Source organism: Rhinatrema bivittatum, chromosome 10 (genome assembly GCF_901001135.1).
Source record: "Rhinatrema bivittatum chromosome 10, aRhiBiv1.1, whole genome shotgun sequence".
NCBI classification, from domain to species: domain Eukaryota; kingdom Metazoa; phylum Chordata; class Amphibia; order Gymnophiona; family Rhinatrematidae; genus Rhinatrema; species Rhinatrema bivittatum.
This window is the reverse complement of record NC_042624.1, coordinates 98,891,408-98,917,329: the sequence shown is the minus strand read 5'-3', so window position 1 is coordinate 98,917,329 and position 25,922 is coordinate 98,891,408. Positions and strand designations below refer to the sequence as shown.

Below are 25,922 nucleotides of genomic sequence, written 5' to 3'. Positions count from 1 at the left end.
CGACGAGGACACCGATGGAAATGATGTGAGTGTCGATGGCAACTATGGATGGAGACGGGCGCCGACAGCATCGGCAGCATGGCCACGGGCATCGATGGCATGGCCACGGGTATCGACCTGGGCATCGATGACATCGATCTGGGCATCGATGGAATCGATGGCATCGACTAGACCACCGATGGCATCGACCTGGGCATCGATGGAATCGACATGGGCGTTGAAGGCATCGACATGGGCGTTGAAGTCATCAACATGGGTGTTGAAGGCATCGACATGGCATCAATGGCATGGATGGAATCGACCCAGGCATCAATGGATTCGAAGATGGCATCGATGGAACCAGCCTGGGCATCGATGGCATCGATGGAATCGACCTGGGCATCGATGGAACTGGCCTGGGCATCGATGGCATCGACCCGGGCACCGATGGCACCGACGATACCGAGGTGTGCATCGATGGCATGCGGCTGGGCATCAATGACACAGATGGAAAAATCAGTGCCATGGATGAAAACATTAATGGCGCCAAAACAATCGATGCAGGGATCGATGGCATCGACAGACCACCGGGGGAGGGGTGTCGATGGTGTCAAAAAAGGCAGGACAGCCTGGAAGGGGTTACCGACGGTAGCAATGGGGCATCGACTACACGAAGGTACCGAGGTATGAATTCGACAGGGGGCTCTGGCGGCAATGGTAACCGTGGAGGTCCCTATCCCACTAGCACTAATAACCAGGCAGAGTCACAAGAGGACACTCGCAGGCTTTGTGGGGCTAACTGTGAAACATAGGGAGAGGGAAGGCTGCAATTCAGTTGGTAGGCTGGGGAAACTGTAGTGAGGTGACAGGAACTGACCAAAAAACAGGGCATAGTACTCATCGAGCGTCGGTTAAACGTAAGCGAGGGAGACTCGCACATGGAAAAAGCGTTTGTGAAGTAAACGTTTAAGTGTTTCCGTGTGGAAAAGTTGTGAGAATTTCTCACAGAGCTCCTAACCGCTATGCTTACTGCAGAGCGGAAAAAAGAAGACTGAGGGGAGACACCTGTGGTCACAGGAATAATTGCAGGCTGAGCATGCTCAGTGCACTCAGTGTGCCAGCGTCAGTCAAAGCTTTATAGAAACTTTGACAGAAAAGTTTTCCGTAGCAGTTTTCCGTTCCCTGACGTCATCCATATGTGAGGACTACCATCCTGCTTGTCCTGTGAGAATAAACAATATGTGTTTATGTTTTAAATATAAAAAACAAACATATAACAATTCTTCCAGCTCGTGGTGTCATGTATTATGTAGTAGGTGAGGGTGCAGTTTTTCACTTGGCCATAGATGCCACATTGCTTGGCTACAGCTCTGTAGACAGATGAACACGTTTTGACAAATTGAGCCTGAGATGGTGGCAGCAAATTGATAAACAGAGAAAGAGCAAGAGAATCCAAAACCTGGGACTAGACAGATGGGGATAGATCAAGGGTAGAGAAATAGATTTAGCTGTCATCAGCACAGAGGTGCTATTTGAAATTCTATGGCTGGATAAGGTAATCCATGGTAAATGTGTATCCTGAAAGAGGACTGGATCTAGAACTGAGCTGCCGAAAAAGAGGACGTACCAGATACACTAATGGAGTGCTGCAGGAGAAGAATTAAGAAAAACAGGTCATCACTTTATCAGTTTTATTTAGCACATGTGAATACATTCAAACTTTAAAATGAGCTATAAATTGAAATGGATACAATGATAAGAGATTTCTTTGGAGTTTAATCAGCTAAAATACTGAAATCAAATCATTCATATGGCTTTGGATCTTCATATGCTAATGACCAACTTATTTTAATTAACACTGTTTTAATAGACTGGAAGACATTGAGCTCCTGCCTACCACACATACATGCACTTATTGCTGTAGCCAGTGCTATTTTTGGCAGTAAAATGAAACAAAAATCATTTGGCTGGAGCTGGCATAAAGAAAGCCTCCCTAAAGAACTGCGCCTGCTCTCCTTACCAAAAGAGGAGCTGAGTGCCCTGCATCACGCCACATGAACAGATATGCTATTTTCATTCTCCCCTAGCAGCTGTTGCTTCTTTTTGAGTTCATGCTAGCTGGGCGATAGGAAATTGCAGATACGCAGGACTCTGGAAAAGAATATCTCAGCAAGAGCCCTTTCTGAATTAAGAAAGGAGAAGAGGGTAATGCCTCTTCCTTATTGCTTTGTTGTTTATCTTGTGGAATGAAAAATATTTCAGAAATTTCTAGGGTCTTTGTATATATTTGGAAAATTCATATCCATATGTGACTTGCCATTGTTACCCCATTGTGATTGTAATATGAAGATGGTGTCATCAAGTACATCCTTTTATTGTGAAGTTATCTCTTTGTGCTGCTTGGGATATGTGAGTTTTAACACTAAATTAGTTTGGGAAGTAACCAGCAATTTCCATTCTCCTTAAGTTAAAAATAAATATGAATGCTGCTTATTATTTATTCATGTCAAATTATGATCTAATAAGCTAATTATATAGTGATATGTATTTAGCCATTTGTGTTTGTGACGACAATTGATTTTAAATGCTTTAAGCAAATGTGTTCTGTATTTTAATGGCTATGTTTTTTTTTCCTTTTGAAAAAATTCTCATGGTTCAGGCTCTCTACACAGTATAACTGCTGTACAACCACAGTAGTTAATGAATAAAGCACTTGTGCAACGAAAACATAAGAGTATAAACAAGTCCTTAATGTCCTTTCTTTCAAACTGTGCAGGACATAGCGGCTTGATCACAATATCTAAAATACTATTACATACATTGCATTTAAACTGCATATTATAGATTTACAATAGTGTCCGTACTGGATGAAGGAAGCCAAGTCATTCTTGTACTACTGTAATGCTCAGTAAATTCTAAAAAGTTAAACTCCATTACAGTTCTCTCTTAATCTGAAAGAAACCTGGTCAAACTATTTCAACAGAATAGTATCCAACCTCTCTGAAGCAGGGACTGACCACATTATGGCAATTTTCTAATATATATTAGTGACTGAGAACTTTTTGGTGTTGCCTGCTCCAAATACTATAAAGTCAGTTAGATCTGGGAAATAGATTTTTTTTCTTTGGCTATTCCTGGTTTGTAGAATTCAGTTAAATAATGGTGCAGTGGTCATCAATGAATGTATAGCAATCCACAGCAGAGTATAAGAAAACTTCAAAATCAAGCATATAATTATTCCTAAATCCAAGACGATTTATTCAGTCCTTGAAACATTAATATCCAAAAAGTGTATAAAGATAGCTATGTCCCACGACAAGTACATGTTTCGCAGATGTGCTGCATTGGAAGGGACTGAAAGAGAACATAAAAATGTGTAAGCGACAGCTTAACTCAAAACCTCCCATAGTGCCCAGGATAAACATGAAACATACCTACTTTTTGTCAGCAGCTAATGCATACTCATAAATCTATTACTAGTGTCCAAGGAGATATAGAATGCCGATAAGGAAGGTAGTATACAAATTGTTCAAAGTTGGTCCCAAAAAAGTCACATGGTAGTGATACACCAATCAGGAACAACAGAGAAAGAACCAATCACATTCTTTAAACAGAATCCCTATGGAAAATTGAGAAGCTACATACATATAAATACAGGCACAATGTCAGGGTAAAATTATGGTTACTGTATGTAACTTACATATTGTAATATGTTGCTATCAAAGAGAATATTAGTAGAAAGGAGTCCACTCAATTTCCTGGTACAGCCCAGCCAGATAAAGAGACTGCAGATATAAAATCCACTGCTGTTCTCTTTGAAGAAGAATATTGGCAATATTACCTTGCTACTACAGGGCATGATTCTGTCTGTAAGCAAGTTTAGGGCAGCAGGGACCTGTCTGCTACAGGACATTTTCAGTTGCCCTCCCACTTAACTTCACGATCCTAAGCATGTTCTCCTCAGAAATAGACTTTCATTTATCAGACGTGCTCTCCTCAGAAATAGACTTTCATTTATCAGATTTGGCAGGATTTAGCATTTAGAAAATAACAATTCCTGTCTCTAACATCCTGGCCACTAAGCAGTAGTTTACCGTAAAGAAAGTTCTGTACTATGGGTGGTTACAAATATGCCATAAACCTTAGTCTGCTTAATATATTAATTCTTATGGATAACTTACTTAGGTCTGGTCCCAACTTCAGGCGATATCCCTTTGTTCACCTCTGAAGCATCTCTGGCTGGAGGTCTGGAGAATGTGGGTAGGAAAGAAGGCTTGCTTCCTGGGCTTGGTACTGGTAGAGCTGGCAAGTGGTCCTGGAAGAAGACTTGCTTCTGGCTTTGGTACTTGCCGGGCTGTCTGGGGCTTCCTCTCGCCCCTCACCATCTCAGTTTCCAGGTCATTCTCTGAACCTGAGAAGGGCATTTCCTCTCTTCGGTTTCCTGGCCACACCTAGTTTTCTCCCTCCTCAATAGCAGTGGGTACTGGTCTGCTTCGGGCTCCCCTTTTGCTCGTTTCCTTTTCTTCTAGGTGACCCTTTTCTTTCAGGGGACCTCTCTCTGGTTTCAGGGTTGCTCCTCTCTCCTTATTTGCCTCCCATCTTATACTTTCCAGTTGATAAATATGCATAAGCTCATGCATAATCACGTAGGTGGTCTTTGTTGCATTGCAAGTCTTTCCCCCCCCTTCCCATTTCTTCAGGGGGGAGGGCTCTTACCGCATTGCAGGTCTTCCCCCCCACCCCATTTCTTCAGGGGGAGTACTGCCACATCTGTATGCCAAGCTGTTATGCCAGTGTCAGCATTTTTCTCCATCTCAGACTGCCCCCCTCTTCGTCCAAGTGTGGGGGTCTTTCTGACCTCTGGACTCCCTTGGCCAGTCCATGACTCCTGCTTATGAGCTTACCTGCTGCATTGCCTCTCTTTTCTGATTTATTTACACAGGAGCATACAGATAGGCAGAGCTTGACAAAGTATCCTTCAGTGTAAAGTTCTCATCTGGGCAAGATCTCTTCTCTTTCACTGTTAGCAGTATCTTGACCTGTCAGTACACTGGTCTGCATATTTCTTGGCTATTATGATTCATATTTGGTGCTTTCAGTGGTAAAACATGGGATATCTCCCTACATGTCAATAACAAAAAATTGTAATCTTGTATGGAATGATGTATTTGTGTCCAATGTGTCATGAGGGGAGCCTCCTCCCTTCACTTTGTAGAGGAGGTCCTGAATTGTCATCTACTTGATTCACCGTTTCCCACCAGTTTCCTGGTTCAGCTTACCAGGTGGCTTTGACAAAAAGTGTCTTTGTTTGAATGGAGATTTTTTCAGCAGATAAAGGGGATGACTATTGAGGCCATGATGGCACCCAACATAGCATGTCTCTATGTGTCCAATGTCGAGTCTAAGTGGCTCTATCGTTGTCCATTTTGGCTATTAGTTATCAAATGGCTAAAATATTTTATGCTGATAGTCAGCAAATGTTCCCAGTGACTCATGTGGTAAGATATAAATGAGCAAATAGCTAAGACTGAAATGCTTTGGGTAAATCATATCATTCCAGTTGAAGAAGCACCCAAGATCATGATTGATGGTAAGTAGAATTAAGGGATTTAGGGATTATTTTAGATGCCAAACTATATTTTAAGCCACAGGTATAGAAAGTTCTGAAAGCTGCTTATTTTAAATTAAGAGTAGTACGACACCTGCATTTTGTTTTGAGGAAAGATGATTTTGAACAGTGGTGCAAAGCTTGGTCCTGTCGATATTGGATTATTGCAACATTATGATGAGTTGCCAAAAAAAACCCAGCTAAAGTACTACAAATAATACAAAACTCAGCCTTGAGATTAATAGAGGAGGGCCCAATGAGGAGTCATATGACACCTATACTGTTAAGATTACATTGGTTGCCCTCATTCAGAAAGTAAAATTTAAATGTATTATGTTGGTATTTAAAGTCCGATTACAAACTGTACTGAGTTATTTGAAGAATTTTCTAATTCCATATAAGGTAAATACAATAAATGTGGTACTTAACATCAATCTCTCACTCTATTAATACATGTAGGGGCAGATTTTCAAAGGGTTACACGCGTATATTATGCACGTAACCCAAAAAACCCGCTCCTGTGCGTGCCGAGCCTATTTTGTATAGGCCCAGCAATGCGCATGTCCCAGGGCTTGAAAAAAGGGCGGGGAGTGCGTGGGGTGGGGCAGTCCAGGGGCGGGGCAGGACTGAGGCCTCCGGCACAGCGGCCGTGCCGGGAGATCGTACACTGGCACTCAGCCGGCGCGTGCAACCTACACCTGCCCGGAGGCAGGCGCAACTTATTTAACAAAGGTAAGAGGGGAGGGGGTTTAGATAGGGCGGGTTAGGTAGGGGTAGGGGAAGGGAAGTAAAGGTGGAGGGAGGCGGAAGGAAAGTTCCCTCCGAGGCCGATTTCAGAGTGGCCTCGGAGGGAATGGGGAAAGCCATCGGGGCTACCCTAGGGCTCGGCTCGTGCAAGGTGCACAAGTGTGCACCCCCTTGCGCGCGTATGTTATAAAACCGGGCATAGATTTGTGCGCGCCAGGTTGCGCGCACAAATCTACGCCCGCACATAGGTCTTAAAATTCGACCCATATTGTATGAGAGAGTGTATATAACGAAATCAAAACATTATACCAAAAATATAAAAATTTTACAAAAGGTCAATATGTTTTACAATACCTGTATAAAAGGTGCTCACATTATATCATATCCAGTATCACCGTAATACATGAAACATATAAACCATACATGTATTATATGCACAATATATACAATATAAAATGTACAACATCCCAAATACCAATATTACAACCCTTATTTCATAACCCCTCAACATTAAACATCTCATATCACTTAAAAACACTCATCACCTAAACATACACCACACAAACACACATGCCTCTAAAAAATGCCACTCATACATAACTAAACTAAAACATTCATAATTCACTCTATTTATATAACAATGTACACCTTGGGGGATAAATAGTACACTCTTGTATCAATATATATATACTGTTGTATCAATATATAAAACCTTGATGCAGTTCTATATCGTAGCTCCCCGTTGAAGTATATATTAATGCAAAAAAAAGCTCTCACTCGCACTCTCAACGGTTCTCAATTCAATATAACCAGCAAATATAGAAGGTACGGGTTCACCGCCATATACGAACGCTGACCAAATACGAACATGTTTGTATTTGGCGGTGAACCGTACCTTCTATATTTGCTTGTATTTGGTGGTGATCCTGTATCCATTATATTTTTCTTGGTGGTGCGATTTGGAGTCCTGCTAAGTGTGCATTGTGGGACAGATTTTCACCCTTCGCGCGCCGAGCCTATGTTGCATAGGCTGCCGGTGCGGGTAAGTCCTGGGGCTTTCCTGGGGGGGGGCGTGTTGCGGCCGGCGTGTCATCGGGGGCGTTCCGGGGGCATGACTGCGGCCTTCAGACCAGCCCCCGGACTGAACATGGCGCGCTGGCAGCTGGTCCGGCGCACGCAAGGCAGGCGTAACTTTTGAAATAAAGGTGGGGGGGGGGGGGGGGGGGATTAGTTAGGGCCGGGGGCAGGTTAGATAGGGGAAGGAAAGGGAAGGTGGGGGGCGCCGGAAAGAAAGTTCCCTCCGAGGCCGCTCCGATTTTGGAGCGGCCTCGGAGGGAACGGAGGCAAGCTGTGCGGCTCGTCGCGTGCAGGCTGCCGATTTTGCGCAGCCTTGCGCACGCCGAGCCCGGATTTTAAAAGATACGCATGGCTACGCGTGTATCTATTAAAATCCGGCGTACTCTTGTTTGCACGTACTTTTTTAAAATCTGCCCCTGTATGCACATCAGGCGTGGATACTTCTTCCCAACACCTGTAGTCACTCAGAGGCACTCACTTGTGTTATCTCTAATTCTAATAGAGTGGGGGCCCTTTATAACATTATTAGACACAATTGAGATATTTTATCTTTACACCCATTTTTTTCCAATGCCCCACGTTTTGTTTTCCACCATGGCTGGAACCTACAAGAACTCCTGACTGTCTGAGCTCCCCTCAAATATACCATGTTTGCCTACTATGGGCCATACACCTGTAAGAAGATTATTTTAGGGAGATAGTTAAGATTTCCAGAAGACATTATAATGTGAAAGTGGGGTTAGCTATGGATCAAAACAACTCTCACTAAATTGATAAATGTGGATCAATATGTACATTGTACATAACTTAGCATAAGAATTATTAAAGCCTGAAACACTTTCTCAGCACACTGTCTCTGACTGTTACTGATGAGCTGGTAAGGTAGGAGGCAAGAGACATTTGGTTCCTTTAACATTTGTTATTCTAAGAGATAACATCGATGAGAACCAGCATTCAGGAGACTAGTACAGGATATCTTCCTAAAAGCCATAGCTAGAGTCGTAAATCTTACTGTAACTGTGAGTCTTAATTGCTATGGCTTGACAACTCCAGATGGCTAATGTCAGAGCTATAGGTGTAAATTGAAACACCTAACTTGCAGACACTAGACTAAAGTCAGAGGAAATAAGATATATAAAGCTATGTGCAACAGTGAGTTGTTGAATGAGCAATGAATAAGAGGGTGAACAGCTTCTATATGTGGAGTCCTGGCATCGTACAGTCCTTTATTATAGAATACACGATTCCATAGCAGGGAGGACCTATAAGGAGAGTATTCTTTGTATAATACCTTTTCTTTATTCTTATCTCTGTGATTGCAATCTTATTTACTTGATTAATCTATGTAATGCCTACTGTGATGTGTGCTTATACTGATATTCATTATATTGTTTTTCTTTGCTGATTTCATACCATATGTTTACAACATTTAGGGCCTCATTTTCTAAGGCTATCGCACGCTTGCGCTACCAGTGCAAGCATGTGATAGCTAGAAAGCTTAGCGTAGGACTGCGCTAGATACATCGGGGCAGAGTCGGCTCAGGAAGAGGAGGAGTCGGGGCATCACTGGGGCTGACTCCGCGAAGATGGCGCCGACAGCGAAAAGGTAAGGAGCCTTTTCGCTGCCTATTTTGTGCCGAATAACTAGACCTTTTATGGTGTAGTTATTCGGCATGACGCCGGCAGCAATCACACCTAGCGCATGACCGCCCCCCGTTAGCACCGGGATTCACTGAGCCTTGTGGCATTAGTGAATCCAGGCCTTAGTAAACTATGTTTTGCTTTTACCAGATTGTGTGTAGAGTGTAATATATAACCACTCAGCCTACTTTCCACATTTGGCGCTCATGTACAGGATATAGCAAATGTTGCTTACCTGTAACAGGTGTTCTTACAGGACAGCAAGATGTTAGTCCTCACATATGGGTGACATCACAGGATGGATCCCAATCACGGAAAACTTCTGTCAGTTTCCAGAACTCTGACTGGCCCCTACTGGCCATGCCTAGCATGGCACTAACCCTGCAGCTAGCAGGGGTCCCCCTTCAGTCTTATTTGAAAGCTACAGGTAGTGCCGAAAAATAAAATAACAAAACGTTACGACCCAAAACTGCGGGGTGGCGGGTGGGTTTCGTGAGGACTAACATCCTGCTGTCCTGTGAGAACACCTGTTACAGGTAAGCAACATTTGCTTTCTCACAGGACAAGCAGGATGGTAGTCCTCACATATGGGTGAGTATCGAGCTGAGGATGTCCGAACATGCACCAAATGTACCCAAAGGCGTGCAACAGGCACAACAACTAGGGTGGAATTTGGTAGAGGGCATCCTGAACCCCACCGGGCAGGCGGAAGGGTGTTGGTACGTCACGTTGTAAATAGGTTACGAAGGACAGACTGGCCGAAGATGGAATCTTGTCTTCCGGCTTTGTCCAAGCAATAGTGGGCTGCAAAAGTGTGGAGGGAACTCCAGGTGGCAGCCCTGCAAATGTCAGGAAGTGGCACCGATCGTAGCTGTGCTACTGAAGTCGCCATGGCCCTCACAGAGTGTGCTTTAACACGGTCTTGAAATGGAATGCCTGCTTGCTGGTAGCAAAAGGATATGCAGTCCGCCAACCAGGAGGAGAGAGTCTGCTTACCCACAGGCTTCCCTAACTTGTTAGGGTGAAAAGAGACGAACAATTGAGTGCTTTCCCTGTGGGCAGCTGTATGGTCTAGGTAAAACGCTAGAGCCCGTTTACAGTCAAGGGTATGCAGAGCCAGTTCTCCTGGGTTGGCATGGGGCCTGGGAAAAAAGGTAGGTAGTATGATGGATTGATTTAGATGAAAATCCGAAACTACCTTAGGTAGGAATTTCGGGTGAGTGCGGAGTACTGCCCGGTCCTGCAGAAGTTTAGTGTAAGGTGGATAGGTAACTAGGGCCTGCAATTCACTAACTCTGTGAGCTGAAGTGATAGCCAAAAGGAAAATCACTTTCCATGTGAGATATCAAAGTTCACAAGAGTGAAGAGGCTCAAATGGTGGTTTCATGAGCCGACCCAGAACTAGATTAAGGTCCCAGGAAGGGGCCGGAGGACGTAACGGAGGCTTGATGTGGAGCAAGCCCTTCAAAAAACGTGTTACAAGGGGGTATACTGATATAGAGACATCCCCGATACTTTTATGGAAGGCGGCTACCGCACTGACATGCATTCTAATGGAGGAAATCTTAAGACCTGACTCTGATAGATGCCAGAGATAGTCCAGAAATTTCGGGATTGGACAGGAAAAGGGGTCAAGGGACTGAGAAGAGCACCGTGACGTGAACCTTTTCCATTTGTAAGAGTAAGCTTTTCTAGTGGAAGGCTTCCGTGAAGCAATCAAGACACGGGAAACTGGCTCAGAAAGGTTAAGTGGTTGAAAGATTAACCTTTCATCATCCATGCCGTCAGGGACAAGGCTTGAAGATTGGGATGTCGTAGGCACCCATCGTTTTGAGTGATCAGAAGCGGGTCCTTTCCCAATGGAATGTGCCTGCGGATGGAGAGGTCCTGAAGTATTGGAAACCACACTTGGTGTGGCCAGTGAGGTGCTATCAGGATCATGGTTCCCTAATCCTGACATAACTTCACGAGAGTCTTCGAGAGAAGAGGAAGTGGAGGGAATGCGTAAAGCAGACCGGTTGCCCAAGAGAGGGAGAATGCGTCTCTGGGTTGAGAGTGTTTGCTGCGAATGAGAGAACAGTATTTCTCCACTTTGCGGTTTTGTGGGGACGCAAAGAGGTCTATCCAAGGATATCCCCATTGTTGAAAGATGGAGTTTGCTACCGAGGGGTTGAGAGACCACTCGTGCGGTTGAAAGACATGACTCAGCTTGTCTGCCAACACATTGTCTACTCCCGGTAACCAGGTGGCCCTGAGGTACATTGAATGGGAGAGAGCTTCCTCCCAAATCTGCGCAGCTTCCTGACACAGAAGGAAGGAGCCTGTGCCTCCCTGTTTGTTGATGTACCACATTGCCACCCGGTTGTCCGTCTGAATCAGGATGACTTAATTTGAGAGGCGATCCTGAAAGGCCCTGAGAGCGTATCTGATTGCTCGAAGTTCCAGGAAATTTATTTGGTGTTTGGCTTCCTCTGGAGACCAAGAGCATTGTGTCTGCAGATTGGCTATATGGGCTCCCCAGCAGAGGTTGGAAGCGTCGATGGTGAGAATGATTTGAGGATTTGGAACCTGGAAGGGCAATCCCTGGAGGAGATTGGTCTGATTTTTCCACCAGGCAAGAGGCAGACGGAATGAGTCGGTTATACGGATAATGGCCAACAGAGGCTGAATAGCTTGAGTCCATTGAGACCTCAGAGTCCAGTGCATGAGTCTCATGGCCAAGCAGGCCATTGGTGTGACATGGTCTGAGGACGCCATGTGTCCGAGGTGGACGAGAAATTGGCATGCAGTCGCGAGTGCTGAGACTGCAGCTGGTGCGCAAGGGACGCAAGAGTCAGTGCTCGTTGTCGAGATAGGAAAGCCTTTGCCTGTAAGGTGTCCAAGTCTGCCCCAATGAACGATAAGGTTTGAGATGGGACTAAGTAGGATTTGTCGTAGTTGACGAGAAATCCTAGCGAAATTAGAGTGTGTAAGGTTAGATTGAGGGACGACAGAGCAGATTGCTGAGTGGGAGCCCTGATTAACCAATCGTCCAGGTAGGGGTAGACGTGAACACCTTAGTTCTGAGGAAGGCTGCAACAACTACGAGGCATTTGGTAAAGACTCATGGCGCAGACGCTAGGCCGAATGGGAGCACTCGATATTGATAGGGCTTGAGGCCTACTAGAAACCTCAGGTACTTGTGATGAGCTGGAGTTATCGCAATGTTGGTGTATGCATCCTGAAGGTCCAGAGAGCAGAGCCAGTCTCCTCTTTGTAGAAGAGATAGAAGCGATCCCAAGGTGACCATCTTGAACTTTTCTCGTTGAAGGTACTCGTTTAGGGCCTGTAGGTCTAGAAGAGGACGGACACCTCCCGATTTTTGGGGGAATAGAACCCTAGGCCTTGCTGAGAGTATGGAACGGGTTCTATTCCTCTTGACTGGAGAAGGAGGGAAACCTCTTGATCCAGAAGAATGGAGTGGTCGGATGTTCTCCACATCTGTAGAGGTGGGGAGTCCGGTGGCAGGGCGAGAAAGTTTAGATGGTAACCCTGAGCAATGATTGCCAATACCCATTGGTCGGATGTGATTGGATGCTACATATTGTGGAAGTGGCACAATTGACCTCCCACTGGTATGTGCGACAGAGGAATGTGGCTGCTGCTCTCTAAGTGGAAGTCAAACACCTGAAGCAGAACCTGGTTGAAGAGCTGCTTGTTGTTTTTGTTTACGGGCTTGATGAGACTGCGGTTTTTAATAAGGTCTCGTGGCACTGGTATGTGCGACAGAGGAATGTGGCTGCTGCTCTCTAAGTGGAAGTCAAACACCTGAAGCAGAACCTGGTTGAAGAGCTGCTTGTTGTTTTTGTTTATGGGCTTGACGAGACTGCGGTTTTTGATAAGGTCTCGTGGCACGGGATCTGGATGGTGGCGGGTAAGACTTCTTCGGACGGAAGAATGACTTCTTAGAGTCCTTTCTGAAGGGCTGTTTTGAGGAGAAGTCAGAAGGCATCAAAGAGAGCTGTCTTAGGGTCTCATGTTGGTCTTTTAATTCTGCTACCGTCCGTTGAATCTGCTCGCCAAACAGATTATCTCCAACACAAGGTAGGTCAGATAACCGGTCTTGTACTTCTGGGCAAAGGTCAGAAGACTTGAGCCAGGCCCACCACCTCGCCGAGATGGCAGCTGCAGACATTCTGGTAAAAGTGTCAAAAATGTCATAAGATGTTTTAATCTCATGCTTGCTTGCCTCAAAACCCTTGTTTGTTTATTTATTTATTTATTTATTTATTTAAACATTTTTCTATACCGTCGTTTGGTGTGAACCGTCACAACGGTTTACATTAAGGCACATAAAATGAGGCTAACATATCTTAAGTTACATAGGTGCCATTTTAGGGTCGGTAACATAGTTTGTAAATGATATAAATTGGTAAGTGTAATGGGTCATTTCTGATTCACATTTTCACAGTTTAGGTTACTAGATTACCTTTATCATTGGACTTTCATCCTTTTGCTGAGCTTTAAAGGATGAAACTTAGTCTGATTAAAATTACACACATAGATTTTGGTTATGTGTTTGTTGTTCAATTGTTTGTACCTGCTTTCCCTTGAGTACTATTCTCCTTTCTCTTTTGGTAAGCTAATTTAAAAAGCCAGGTTTTTAGATTTTTTCTGAATGTTTTGTTGTTGCTTTGTAGTCTCAACTCTGTGGGCATGGTGTTCCAGAGTATGGGTCCTGCCAAAGATAGTGCTCTTTCTCTTACTTGTGTGAGTCTAGCTGTTTTGACTGATGGAATAGAGAGGAGTGCTTTGTTGGCAGATCTCAGATTCCTATTTGGGACGTGTACACAAAGGGCTGTGTTCAGCCAGTCTGCTTTTTCATTGTGTATTAATTTATGTATGGTGCATAGTGTTTTGTACTGAATTCTTTGTTCAATGGGTAGTCAGTGTAATTCTGCTAGGGTTTCTGTGATGTGGTCTCTTTTGCTTTTGCCGGTTAAAATTCTAGCAGCTGTGTTTTGTAATATCTGTAGTGGTCTTAGTGACGTGTATGGTAGGCCTAGCATAAGGGCGTTACAGTAATCGGTACTAGCAAAGATCAGCGCTTGGAGTACTGATCGGAAGTTGGCGGTTGTTAGAAGAGGTTTAAGTCTTCTCAGCACCATTAGTTTGGTGTATCCTTCCTTTACTTTTAGAGATATGTGTTGTTTTAAGCTTAGTTCTGTGTCAATTATTATGCCTAGGTTCCGTACTTTGTCTGCGAACTCTATTTTTTGGTTGTTATCGAGTATAATTGGGTTTTGAACTATCTCCATTCTTTTTCGTTCTAAATGTATAAATTCTGGGGTAGATTTTTTAAAAATGCGCGTTCGCGTACTTTTGTTGGCGCACCAGTCGCAAACAAAAGTACGCTGGATTTTAGTAGATACGCGCGTAGCCGCGTGTATCTGCTAAAATCCAGGATTGGCGCGCGCAAGGCTGCCGATTTTGGGCAGCCGGCGCGCGCCGAGCCGCGCAGCCTGCCTCCGTTCCCTCCAAGGCCGCTCCGAAATCGGAGCGGCCTCGGAGGGAACTCTCTTTCGCCCTCCCCTCACCTTCCCCTACCTAACCCACCCCCCCGGCCCTATCTAAAACCCCCCTACCTTTGTCCAGGGATTTACGCCTCCCGGAGGGAGACGTAAATCCACGCGCGCCAGCGGGCCGCTGGCGCGCCGAGACGCAACCCAGGAGCGGTTCCGGAGGGCACGGCCACGCCTCTGGACCGCCCTGGGCCGAAACCACGCCCCCGGGCCCACCCCCAAAACGCTGCGTCCCGCCCCCAAAACGCCACGTCGTTCGGCCCCGCCCCCGACAAAAAACTCAGGGACTTACGCGAGTCCCGGGGCTCTGCGCACGCCGGCAGGCCTATGGAAAATAGGAGCGCCGGCACGCAAGGCCCTGCTCGCGTAAATCCGGGCGGATTTACGCGAGCAGGGCTTTTAAAATCCGCCCCCAAGTTTTCTCAATATTAATTACTAGTTCCATTTGGTTTAGCAGTTGTTTGATGATATCCAGATACATATTTGCTATTTTTAATGTTTTTTCGATTGTGTCGTCAATGGGTAGTATTAACTGGATATCGTCGGCGTATATGTAATGTGTGATGCCCAGACCCGATAGTAGGTGGCATAGGGGTAAGAGATATATGTTGAATAGTATGGCCGATAGGGCGGATCCCTGTGGTACTCTTGTTTGAAGGTTTATCTTTTCTGACATTACTTCTTTGATTTGTACTTGAAAATATCTGTTACTTAGATAAGATCTAAACCATTTGATAGTTTTGTTACTTAATCCTACTTCATCCAGTCTATTTAAAAGTATGTCGAGATTTACGGTATCAAATGCTGCAGAGAGGTCTAGCATCACCAGGATGTAATGTTTACCACTATCGAACCCTCTCATGATGTTATCTGTTAATGCAAGCAGCAGTGTCTCTGTGCTATAGTGTTTTTGAAAGCCATGTTGTGACGGATACAGTATATTATTGCTCTCCAAGTGTTCTACAAGTTGCTTTTGTATGGCTTTCTCAATTAATTTTGCGATTAGGGGGAGGTTTGATACTGGTCGGTAATTACTTAGATTAAGTGGATCACTGTTTTTTTTCTTTAAGATTGGTTTTACTACTGCCCCTTTTAGAGTCTCTGGCATAGTTCCTTCCTCTAAGGAAAGATTCACGACCTTTGTTAAGGTCGGAGATACTGTGCTTACAACTTTTTTTATGTCCATTGTTGGTATTGTGTCATTTGGATGTGGGGCGGGATTTAGCTTCATTAGCATTGACTCGATTTCGAGTTCTGATAACTCATTGAATGTTGTCCATGGTATAACATCTCTTTTATTCATTTTAATTACTTGTTTTGCTGTAGTTGGGATTTTAGTTTTAAGGTTGTTGATTTTGTCATTAAAAAAATTTGGCTATTTCATTACATCTATTTGCTGGTAAATTTTGTGGCGTTCCGGATTTGTTGACTAGGGTTTGTAATTGTTCTTGAAATTGTTGAGGCAGGGAGTCTGAGAAGTCCTATATCTACTTAAAAATGACCCTGTTATATTGGGTCATATAAAGCTGATAGGTGGCAATTCGGGAGATGAGCATGGCACCTTGGAATACTCGGCGACCAATGTTGTCTAGGAACTTCTGTTCCTTTCCAGGAGGAACAGATGAGTGAGGCTTTGACCTCTTCGCCCTTTTTTGTGCAGACTCTACAACGACCGAGTGGTGATCAAGCTGAGATTTTTGAAAACCTGGGGCTGACTGTACCAAATAGGTAGTGTTAGCTTTCCTGTGTACTGGAGCAACTGATCCAAGATATTCCCAGTTCTTTTTGAGAAGATCGAGAAGGACCTGATGGATGGGTATAGATGTGATTACCTTGGGGGCATCCAGGAATTGGGGCAATTCCATCATTTGGTGCCTATCATCCTGTTCAGTCTGCAATTGGAAGGGGACCAATTCGGACATTTCCTTCACAAAGTTTATAAAGGAGAGGTCCTCTGGAGGAGAACGCTTCCTACTCTCAATGGGTGAAGGTGGTGAAGGTAAATCATCGGTGTCTGATGAAGTTTCATCACCCCAGGTGTCATAAGGATCAGCACCTGCTCCTCTAGGAACTAGAGGGGGACAGGGTGATTAGAGACCTGAAGGTCCTGGTCTAGGGTCCGAGGGAATCGAAGGAATTATCGGAGGTACCGATGATGGCATCGAAGGCACCGGTGCAGGCATTGAGGGCATCGATGGATGACTCGCTGGCGCCAATGGACGTATCGGCACCGATGGATGGGTCGGTGGCGAGGGACGTATCGGCATCGATGGCTGAGGCAGAACTCCCGATGGAGGTATGCGGAACGGTGTTTCTCCTCCTGATGACGCAGTCAATGGAGAGGGTATCGGAGACCCAGGAACCATGGGAGGAAAAGCACTCATAAGCGCTTCCATCCTGGATAGCAGCGGTGCCAACGCTGCCGGAATTGGGTCGGTGTCGGTGTCGGAGGAACCTGAAGATGTTGCATTGCCTTGTCGATGGCCTCCTGAACCATCCGGTCCAGTTCTTCTTGGAGACCTGGAGCAATCAGCCCCAGCTCCGGAACAGAAGAAGGAGGCAGAGGCATGGCCGGAGGGACCACCGTTAAAGGCGGAGTTGCAGCTCCTGATACTCGATCGGGTGAGGGTTGCCTCGGGGACTCGGTCACAGGAATGGTCAGTGCCTTTCCTGGACGGGGTCTCTTCAACAGCGGCTCGGACGATGGCGAGGTCAATGATTTTGCTCCCTCGATGATCCGAGTCTTATGGTGTTAATGGCGATGTTTCTCCCTGCGATCCCCTCAATCCTGAGGGGGAGTGGAGGGTGTCGATGGCCGAGAAGTCGTCAATGGCGGTCGGTCACCGGTCGGTGGTCGATGCTGGCGCGAAGTTGATGGTGCCGGTTCCGACAATGTCGATGCAATGGATGGAGTCGGGGTTTGAGCACGGAAAAGAAGTTCCATCTTCTCCATTCTGGCCTTGCGACCCTTCGATGTCATTAAGGCACATTTAGTGCAGGTCAAGACATCGTGCTCGCGTCCTAGGCACATTACACAGACTTTATGGGGGTCTGTGATAGACATGGTGCGGGTACAATCCAGGCACTGACGAAACCCTGATGCCATGGCCATGGAAAAAAATCGAGCCGCGGTACGGTCGACGGCCAGTAGGCTGCGAAGGCCAAACTTGACGGTAATCGACGGAAAAACAGGTAAAAACTTACCGGAGTACCACGGACTGAGAAAAGTTAGAGGGGGGATCCCTGTGGGGCAATTAACATTTAGTAATTCCGTGAGGAAAATTCCTGTCAGGAATCTCTTCAGAGCTCCTTTACCGCGAGGCTACTGCTGCACGGAAAAAAGAAGACTGAAGGGGGACCCCTGCTGGCTGCCCAGTAGGGCATGCCCAGTAGGGGCCAGTCAAAGTTCTGGAAACTTTGACAGAAGTTTTCCGTGATTGGGCTCCATCCTGTGATGTCACCCATATGTGAGGACTACCATCCTGCTTATCCTGTGAGAATATGTGTTACGTCATTGTAACACTTTATTGGGGATGGGATTAATGGTTGTTTGTTTTCTAGTGTGTTAGATATATTCAGAAAGTGACAAAAATAATACGTGTCCTTCTTGCTGTTAATATTGGGATCATGTGTAAGTCTGGCACTATTCCTGGTGACCAGGTTTTTGATAGTATGTCTGGCTGGACTAGTTGTGAACACGTTAATGTTCTAGCATACTTACTGAGCCAAACAGAGACTGCAGATTTAAGGGACCTTATAGCATTAGGACAAAATTCTGATTTGATTTCTGTCTTTTCCAGCAAAGGTTAGCAAATGTCAGGAATAGTTTGGAATGGGGTCTTATGCTTTTGTCTGATTGCCATTACGGTTTTGACTATCTTTGCAGTGAAGAATTGCTGTCTGTCCAATTCCTGGGGCAGGGAACAGCTCCAGATCGAGGAATCACAGCCCAGTATCAATATACACTTGAGGTAAACAGGCATAGTTGTGTAGGGATTCAGAATTGGGTCATGGGAGGACACAGGGGCTCCTCTATTTGGGATATTGACTATTCAGTTGCTGTAGAAGTAATTACTAGTGTTGAAGTTTTAGAACTTGAAAGGACACAGGGAGTTAAGGGGTTAACAGAAGAGAGAAAGGAGGGCAAGTGGGAGATGCAGGAAAGTGTTTCTCAGATGCAAAATGATCAGACAGATGATGAAATGCTAAGAGAAATTAGGGAATCTAATAAATTTGGCAGCACAGTAATAATGGGAGATTTCAATCATCTTATAACAATCACGTTGTGTCATAAAATTTTATCTTATGTTGTTGTTAGTATCACATATACTTTATATAACAAATTTTTGTATAGTGAGTCTTGGGACCTTCATACCACCCACGGTTAAACAAGCTCAAACTTGTGTTGCCACCGTTATGGGTCTTTTTAAATCATCGGTCCAATCAACTTTTCTTGTGGTTAAATTTTTTTCAATTTTTCTTATTATTTTGAAAACTTTTTCATAAAATTTCAAAGGACTATACTTCCCTTTTGCTTAAGCCGATAAAGTTCCAGAGTCTGGAGTCCGACGTGAGCACTTTTCGCTGAGCCGCTGCCTCAGGGATTTCTCGGGACGACTCATAAAGTGCTGCTCTGTGAACTCTCTGGATGTGGAAGATTTCTATGTTTGTACTATTCAATAGAGGTCTATTTCATTTCTTCAGACCAGCCACCATTTCCTTACTTCAGCGTTTAGGATTATTCCTTACTTCAGCGTTTAGGATTATTTCCTTACTTCAGCGTTTAGTGATTGTTATAAGTTACCTTTGGTCGTTGGTCATTGGACAAATTTATATGTTTATACATTAGATTTCAATCATCCCAGTATTGACTGGTTAAATGTAATATCAGGACTTGCTAGGAGAACCAGTTCTTGGATGTAATAAAACACTGCTTCATGGAACTGACGATTGGAAAAGCCATTTTAGACCTAATTCTTAGTGGAACACAGGATTTGATACAAGAGGTAACTGTGGTAGGGCGTTCAGAAAAAATGATCATAGTGCAATCAAATTTGACTTAATGGCTGTAAGGGAGACATTAAGTAAATCTACAGTTCTAGCATTAAAATTTTTAAAGGGAGACTTTGATAAAATGAAGAAAACAGAGAAAACCTGAAAAGTGTAGCTACAAAGGTTAGTGTGTACAAAAGGCATAGACATTGTTTAAAAATACCATCTTAGAAGTCCAGTCCAGATGTATTCCATGCATTAAAAAAGGTGGAAAGAAGGCCAAATGATTGCCAGCATTGCCAAGCATGGTTAAAAGGCAAGGTGAAAGAACTTCTTTTAGCCAAAAGAACTTCTTTTAAAACTTGGAAGAAGGATCCATCTGAAGAAAATAGGAAAAAGCAAAAGCATTGGCAAGTTAAATGTAAAATATTGATAAGACTCTGAGAGAATCTGAAAAGAAGCTGGCTGTAGAGGCAAAATCTCATAATAAAAACTTTTAAAAATATATCCAAAGCATGAAGCCTGTGAGGGAGTTGGTTGGAAAGTGAAATGATGGAAGGGTAAAAGGGGCACTTAGGGAAGATAAGGCCATCACAGAAAGACTAAATACATTCTTTGCTTTGGTGTTTATTAATGAGGACATCGGGGAGATACCTGTTCTGGAAACAGTTTTCAAGGGTGATGATTCAGATGAACTGAACCAAATCACGGTGAACCTGGAAGATGTTGTAGGGCAGATTTACAAACTGAAGAGTAGCAAATGACCTGAACCAGATGGAATACACCCCAGGGTTTTGAAATAACTCAAAATGAAATTTCAGATCTATTACTAGTAATTTATAAACTATAATTAAAATCATTCATTGTACCTAAAGATTGGAGGGTGGCCTGTGTAACCCTGATATTTTAGAAAGGCTCCAGGGGTGATCCAGGAAATTATAGACTGGTGAGTCTGACTTCAGTACTGGGAAAAATTGTGGAAACTATTCTAAACAACAAAATCACATAACATATAGATAGATATGATCTAATGGGACACAGTCAGAATGGATTTATACAAGGGAAGTCTTACCTCACAATTCTGCTACATATTTTTGAAGGAATTAAACTTGTGAATAAAGGTAAATTGGTAGATTTAAGGGTAGATTTTAAAAGATGCGCGCATGCATCCATGTGCACATGGTTCCTGGCGCGCGCACATGGACACACCAATTTTATAACATGTGCGCCGTCGCGTGCATGTTATAAAATTGGGTGGCTGCACGTGCAAGGGGGGTGAACTTTTTAAAATTACTCACGGCGATGCAATCAGGCCTTCCCCAGTTCCATCCCCCCCCCCTTAAACTCCCTCCCTCTTCCCCTTTCCTCCCCACCCCCTAAAACCTACTTATCATTTTTTTTGTTTTTCAACTTTCTTCAGGGCTGGAGCTGCCAGCGGGTGAGTCATCAGGACAACATACAATGGTGCTGTCCTGGCCCGCCCCCTGCCCCGCCCAGGCCCACCCCTTTGAAGAGGCCTGGCACTTGTGTGCCTACCGGGGTTTATGCTCATGGCCGAGCCCCTTTGAAAATTTACGTGGCAAGCACAAGGCCCAGCCACGTGCGTAAATCCTGAGTTTTATGTGCGCAGGCCTTTTAAAATCCTGCCTTTAGTGTGTCTGGATTTTCAGAAGGCATTTGACAAAATCCCTCATGACAGGATCCTATGAAAAATAAAAATTCATGGGATAGGAGACAATGTCCTTGTTATGCTTCCGGCTGTGTAGCCTCCCCTCACCAGAGGACTCCAGTGAGCCCTGCTTCGAAATGTACTCTTCAGCACGTCCCTGGTTTCTTGCCTCAGCCAGTCTTCCATCCTCCGCTCCACCAGGGGTCTTCCACAAGCTCACTTCCCTGGATGAGCAAGCTCATCTGCCTACACCACATCCAGACTCCATCACTACTTAACCTAGTCTGTTACTTGCCTCAGTGCTTCAGCAGCAAGTTCCTGTCAGTTCCTTGCCCTAGCCACTTCTGCTTTGTGGCCTTTTCCTTGTTTGCCTTGTGGCCTTTGGGCCTTCTGACCTCTGTCTTATCTTGTCCTGCCTTGTGGCCATCCACCCTTCAATTCAGTCTTGCCTTGTGGCCATCCGCCTTTCAACTCTCTCTTGTGGCCATTCAGCCTTCAGTTTCTAGTTTGCCTTGTGGCCTTCTGGCTCTTTCCTTGCTTGTGGTAGGCCTTCTCTGATCTCTGGCCTACCCAGGCCTTGCCTAGCCCTGAGGCCTCTCTTGGCTTCTCCCTGTTTTTAGGCCTCTCCCTGTTGCTAGGCCTTTCCTTGTCTTGCCCCTTGGGGCCTTCCTTTATTGTTGCCTTTGGGCTTGTGTTTCATGTTTTGTGTTGTCTTAGTCCAGTCCTGTCCTGTCTTAGTATTCCAGTTCCACTCTTACCGGCATTCTGTTCCTGAGTTTCAGCCTTGCCTGCACACTGTTCCTTTATATTACTCCATGGGGAGACCATACCTTGAATACTGTATGCAATTCTGGTAATCACATCTCAAAAAAGATATATTTGCACTGGAAAAGGTACAGAAAAGGGTGACCAAAATGATAAAGGGGGTGGAACGGCTCCCCATGAGGAAAGGCTAATGAGGTTAGGGCTTTTCAGTTTGGAGAAGAGACAGCTGAGGGAGGATATGATAGAAATCTATAAAATCTTGAGAGGACTAGAACGGGCAAATAATACAAGGACTAGAGGGCATTCCATTAAGTTAGCAAGTAGCATATTTAAAACAAATCAGAGAAAACTCTTTATCACGCAATACATAATTAAGCTCTTGAATTCATTGCTGGAGGATGGGTTTAAAAAGAAGTTTGGACAAGTTCCTGAAGAAGTCCATAAACTGCTATTAACCAAGTTGACTTAGGGAATAGCCATTACTTATTACTGGCATTAATAGCATGAATTTTATTTACTGTTTGGTTACTTAATAGGTAATTGTAACTTGAATTGGCCACTGTTGGAAACAGGATGCTAGGCTTGATAGATTCTCAGTCTGACCCAATATGGCAATTTCTTATGTTCTGATTATTCAATCTGACAGTTATTAAAACAAAAATACCAAAGAAGAGACTTCTGATTTAAAACTAATTTTTAACTCAAGATAATATTTGAAAGCACCTTCTACTTTGCTACACCCACCAATGTGAAACTAAGTAAATGTGGGTACTGCTGTGCTGAACCTTATTTATTTAATATCATGTAATATCATGTGTTTATCGCTTTTCTGATTAAAAATCACCTAAAGCCAACTACTCAACTGTTGCATTTGTGCCTGCTCTTGCCCTCGCTCCACCCTCTCTACCTCTGAGGCGACTCCCTTCGGGTCTGATGGACAGTTGCTGCCGCGGCTTCTCCTCACTGTTTCTTCCCGGAGTCCCTGGGCTGGCCTGACACTGCGGATATGCCATGATCCTGATGATGTAGGGCGCGCGCTCCGAAGTTTGTACCAGCAAGGGCGCAAACCTCAGAGGCGTCCCCCATAGTGACATCATCCGCTTCCAACATAAAAAGTCTTTGCTTACGCTTACGAATTGAGTTAGGAAGGGATTGATTGCAGGGATCATCTCAACCCGCTTCATTCTCCACTGCTCTGCTTCTTCGAACTTACCAGGGGTACCCGCTCCTCGGGGGCCCCGCTCTCTCTTCTTGTTTTCAGATTGCTAAGACGGGATCCGGTACTCGCTCCTCGAGGGCCTATGTCCCTGAACGCTCAGAAGACTCCCTATCGCCTGGAAGCGATCGCAGACGTGAACCTTGTGAGTTTCTATTCCAGTTGCATTTAGGAACCGGTACTCGCTCCTCGAGGGTCCATGTTCCTAGAACTCTGAAGATTCTCTTCTGTCTAAGATGCTATCGCAGGTACGGAGATCGTGAGTTATTATTACAGATTGCAGATAAGAACCAGTACTCGCTCCTCGAGGGCCCATGTTCCTAAAACCCTCTGAAGACTCTCTTCTATTTCAGAAGCTATTTCATATACAGATATTGTGAGTTCTTATTTCAGTTTGCATATAGGAACCAGTACTCGCCTAGAGGCTCCTGTTCCTGAATATACTAACTATTCTCTATTGCCTAGAAACCATTACAGAGATAGATAACTGTGCGTTACCATCACTCTCTCAGAGCTGTCCCTGGAACCAGGTACTCGCTCCTTGAGGGCCTAACTCTCTCCAGCTACTGAGCCATCTTGTTAATCTATGTGAGTGTATCATCTACTTCTGGTTATGTATCCAGCATACCCTGTCTACTCACTAGCTATGAGTCTCTCTCTCTCTACAGCTCAGCAAATCCGGAGATAGCAGTTCCAGGATCTGAGGGACTTCAGCCCTGCCGGGCACATCAGCTCACTACTGCCACCTCTGGTGGTTCTACTACCTGTCTAATAAAGAACTATCTGTATCTGTCTCCATACTCCAGCCTAGTCGGTGGTCCCTCTTATGATATCCTCCTGAGGGTGCTGTCATCTGCCATTGGCCCAAGGATTCACCATTCTACATTAGAGTGCTCATCTCTCACACTTCTAGAGCTGAGTACAACTGCTACCTTGCAGTCTAACTCTCAACTGTTGCTAACATCTCCTTCCTCAGGAACTGTATCATAACCAATTGCTACTTCTTAGCAGGAACCATACAGATGGCCAACACCTCCCTTCAGGGGAACTCTCGTATATCAGGTTGTCACTCTGTGCGGAGATGAATAACAGATACTAACTCCTTCTCTCTGGAAGAACAGATCTTATATGGTTGCGGACCTCTCCTCTCTGGGGAGCAACTCCATAACAGTTTGCCAACAGATTGCTAACCCTAGCAGAGACTCTAACAGATTGCTACTCCGCAGTCCAACTCATAACAGATTGCTAGTTCCTCCCCTCTGGGGGAGCAAAGCTCGACAGGATTACTAACTCCTCCCCTTGGGAGGAGCAAACCCTGACAGACTGCTAATTTCTAACAGCTCCTATAACAGATTGCTAACTCCTAGCAGAAAAGATAATACCAACTTACCCTAGCTATTGTTTTTTGTATTTTTGATGTATTTGTACCTTTGATGCATTTTATGATATATAGTTATTGTATTTCTGATGTATTATCATTTATTATATTATTGTCATGTTTTGTGAATCACTTTAAGTTGACTGTCTAAGAAAGGCAGTATATAAATATAACATAACCCCATGCTGACCAATAAAGCAGGAATACAAGTGATGCACTTATGGAAGGAGAATTTTTAAAAGCAGGGGAAGTAGCTTTAGTAAAATGTTTTCACCTTTTATTACAAAAAGTATAGCACTATAAGAAATAAAATATGTTAGGACATGGGTATAAAATATTGCTCTTATTTAATGGCCCTATAAGTGACAAAACATTTCTGTAAGCAAATTCTGCCTTTTCTGGAGCAATAGTGTCATCTTGTGGTCATCATATATATTTCAATTCTGTTTCCTTGCAATTTTCATTTATTAAACATCCAGTAAACAAAAATTAAAAATTGCACAGCCCTAGATAGGACAAAATATGCGTATATCATGCCAGACATAATAAAGTAAGTACATGGAGCACTTAGTGAAAGAATACAAAGTTGCTTACCTATAACTGGTGTTATCTGTAGATTGTTGGATAATAAGTCATGTATGTAGGACATCAGGATGCCAGTCCTCACACATAAGTGACATCATTGGATGGTGCCCAGCCCGGAACTTTGATCTCAAAGATTCTAGAGCTTTCAAACATGCCCCACTGAGCATGTGCAGCTGTAGTTATCACCTTGCCCCTAAGCTGAGTCCTTCAGTCCCTGTTAAAGCTAATACATGGGAAAAACAATTCCCAGGGGAGGCAGATGGGTTTCAGGACTGCCATCCTGCTGTCCTCTGAGAACACCTGTTACAGGTAAGCAACTCTTTCTCAGAGGACAAGCAGGATGGCAGTCCTCATATATGGATGAATCCCTAGCTAGAGGCTGTTGAAAAAGGACAAAGCGGGAAACCACAGTGCTGAAAGCACCACCTTTTTTCCATTTGCCAAAAATGGGTTTAGGCAGGAAAAGAGTTGGGTTTTACAAAAGAAAACCAAAGAACAGACAGGCATAAAACTCTGATGCATAGCAAAGGTGCTTAAGGCAGGGTCGTGATGTGAAGTCCAGCAAGAAACATAATTTGCCTCACAGAAATATATAGGAAAAGGCCCACAAAATCAACCAAATGAACTCTTGGATGAAGACTGCACCGTTTCCTAGGGCCAGAGAGCCCTCCAGAACAAAACTGCGGGCCACTAGCATCTGAAGG

General features: G+C 44.4%; 1 long non-coding RNA gene across 1 annotated transcript; it reads left to right on the top strand.

Moving 5' to 3' along the window:
• The first annotated feature begins 1,891 nt into the window (after window positions 1–1,891).
• Window positions 1,892–23,320, top strand: LOC115100167. The gene is made up of 3 exons (XR_003858982.1): window positions 1,892–2,184; window positions 18,500–18,584; window positions 23,301–23,320. It is a non-coding gene; the product is annotated as an uncharacterized LOC115100167 (long non-coding RNA).
• Window positions 23,321–25,922: the final 2,602 nt, after the last annotated feature.